The sequence below is a fragment of the Myotis davidii genome, unplaced genomic scaffold (genome assembly GCF_000327345.1).
Source record: "Myotis davidii unplaced genomic scaffold, ASM32734v1 scaffold991, whole genome shotgun sequence".
Lineage (NCBI taxonomy): Eukaryota > Metazoa > Chordata > Mammalia > Chiroptera > Vespertilionidae > Myotis > Myotis davidii.
The window spans coordinates 13,983-16,466 of NW_006283137.1; the positions used below are offsets into that span (position 1 = coordinate 13,983).

At 68.0% G+C, this 2,484-nt stretch overlaps 2 long non-coding RNA genes across 3 annotated transcripts in view; one reads left to right on the forward strand and one right to left on the reverse strand.

Moving 5' to 3' along the window:
- Positions 1 to 6: 6 nt before the first annotated feature.
- On the reverse strand, positions 7 to 1,314 carry LOC102763628. 2 transcript variants are annotated; one of them, XR_435143.2, is made up of 3 exons: positions 1,180 to 1,314; positions 843 to 912; positions 7 to 456 (listed from the first exon to the last, which is right to left on the reverse strand). It is a non-coding gene; the product is annotated as an uncharacterized LOC102763628 (long non-coding RNA). The 2 variants fall into 2 exon arrangements; XR_001513541.1 differs by having other exon boundaries at positions 1,130 to 1,314.
- A 290-nt stretch (positions 1,315 to 1,604) lies between these two features.
- The window catches only part of LOC107182809, a 2,115-nt gene continuing 1,235 nt past the window's right edge, over positions 1,605 to 2,484 (forward strand). Inside the window, exon 1 of the long non-coding RNA XR_001513545.1 lies at positions 1,605 to 1,661. This is a non-coding gene — a long non-coding RNA (uncharacterized LOC107182809). The remainder of the gene's footprint in view (positions 1,662 to 2,484) is intronic.

Consider the following 2,484-nt stretch of genomic DNA (forward strand, 5'->3'; position numbering starts at 1 on the left):
GCTCAGGGCGCTTCCTGGGGTGAGGGGGGCGGTGCCCAGGCAGAGCAGGTCCGGCGGGGACTGTGCCCAGACAGGGTCCTGCTTGGGGGTGTCCAGGCCCCCACGCAATCCCAGCCCCTTCCCCTTCACAGCAGAGGATGGGAGGGGTTCCACCCTCAGCCCGGAAACGGGTGGAGGGCACAGATGGTCCTTCAGCCAGACCCTCCCACGCCCAGCTCCACGGGCCTCCCCACACCCCTTCTCCAGACAGGACAGCCGTGGGAGTGGGGTGGGAGGAGCAGGGAGGTGGGAGGTGGGAGAAGCGAGAAGCTAAGGCCTGGGCCCAGCAGCCTTCCCCCGGGGGAGGGGGCTCACCTGGGCACTGGCCAGGACTGACTTTGGGGGCACGCGGCGCCCTGGCACCCTGCTTCAGGCGGGGCAGGTCCGGTGAGTTTCCGGGTGCACCATTCCTGAGCCCTGAGCCAGGCCAGGGAGAGGCAGGGTGCGGCCTTTCAGGCAGTGAGTCTGCTGAGCGCAGCGCCCAGTGCCCAGGACCAGCCGCTTCGCCCAGGGGCGTGAGCAGCTGCCCCCTGCCACTCCCCACTCCCTGCTGGAGGTCAGGGGTGCCAGCCTTCGTGACCCGCCTCCCGCCGGCCCCTCACACCCTCCCGGGGCTGCGGGTGCCTGGGGTGGGCTGGGAGCTGCAGTCCCGGCCCCACACCCGGGAGGACGCAGGAGGAACTCGCAGCCCAGAGCCCAGGGGCCCAAAGGAATTGGGAAGGGGTGGAGCTGCCCAGCCGCGGAACCGGATGCCAGGGCTGGGGGGCAAGGCCACCAACCCCAAGCCCCAGACCTGCTCTTACCTGGGAGGCGGCCGGAGGAGGGGCCTGTCCCGGGAAGGGCCGCTGGGTGCGGTGGTTGGGGCTCCGTCACCTGGGGGAGGGACCTCGGGTTGGGGGAGGGAGTGACGAAGGCCCAGGGGCGGACCTGGGGCCAGAGGCCAGGGCACTGCACCACCCACCAGCGCACGTGGTGGCGCCTCCGGCATCACAGAACCCGGCGTGGCCCTGGGGTGCACCCCACCCTACTATACGCGCGTCCAGCAGCAGTGCCCCCTCCCTGCCAGCCTCGGCCCCTCCTCACACCCTACCCTGAGGTCTGAGTGTCTAGTCTACACCCAGCTCTGGCTAAAGTCCTCACTTTCTATGGAATTCCGTGTCCCCAAGTCTCCTTTGGGGACAGTAACTGCAAACCCGTCCCCTTCCCAGGGCTGTTATCAAAACAACGGGTGCCCAGCGCCGCACCCAGCACCCAGCGCCTTGCGACACCAGGTTGGGTAAGTCCTTCCTTTTGACAAACAGCCCCATGCAGCGGCTGGCAGACCCGCTATCTCCCTCGCCCCATCTGGGCGTGGGCGTGGCTCGACTGGGGATCACGCTAGACTGTGGCACTTCCTGTGTGCTGCCTGGGGAGGAGGGGGCCGTCCCGATCGCTTCGGGCTGTTCCGCACAAGCCAGGCCCGTCAGCACTGCTGTCCCCAGTTCGCAGATGAGGAAACTGAGGCCGAGAGGTTCTTCGGCCTCCAGGTGTCACCCACCAGGCCTGGGTCTTGTTCGCGCCCGGGACTGGCCTTAGGCAGCCGGGCAGGAGGCCAGAGGACAGGCTCCCGGGTGTCTGAGAAAGTGAGCAGATCTGGACAGCGGAGAGGGGGGCTGGGGGGGGGGGGGGGGGAGTTGGGGGTTTAATGGAAGCCTTGGGAGGCGGGCAGGGAGAAAGTGAGCTGGAGGGAGACATGGAAGGAGGCCCCCAGGAGAGAAGAGCAGGTGGGCAAAGCCAGGACCCACAATGAAAACACTCGATGGGAAAGGCGTCCTGGGACTGAGGTGGCACAGACGAGGGCGGTCGGGGCGGTCATGCAGCCGGCAGTGTGGTCCTCGGTGGGTGGTCTCAGGCGGGATCTAGGCACCAGGCAGCTCAGCATGCAGCCCCCGCCTCTCCTCCTCCCTGCACACCTGTGCCCCATCTTCTGGTTCGTGCATGACCTCAGGCCCATCTTGAAGGTCACCTCCTCCGGGGAGCCTCCCTGGGTTGAGCCCAGTGGAGCACTTGCCATGCACACTTGCCCGTCTGTCTCCACTCTCCCCACTCGCCATCCTACTGTGTGCCCAGCACCACCCCACCGGGGACTGGCACAGAGGAGGGCCTTTCGCTCCAGGCGGGACTGGAGGGCCAGGTCGGGAGGCGAGGCGGGGGAGCCACTGGGCCCTCAAGGCATGGGGAGGGAGCAGGGAGGGAGGGCAGCACCTCGAGGCCTCCCCGGTCCCAGGAGAGAGAAACGGCCAGGGTGCCTCTTACACCCTCGCGGGCAGGCAGCGGGCACGATGGAGCCATCCCTAGCCTAGGCCCAGGCCTGCGCGGAGTGGCAGCCACCAAGGCGGGAAGTTACCAAACAACTCGGCGGCTGGGATGGGGCCACCGCTAAGTCTCTATCGCGCCCTCCGAGGG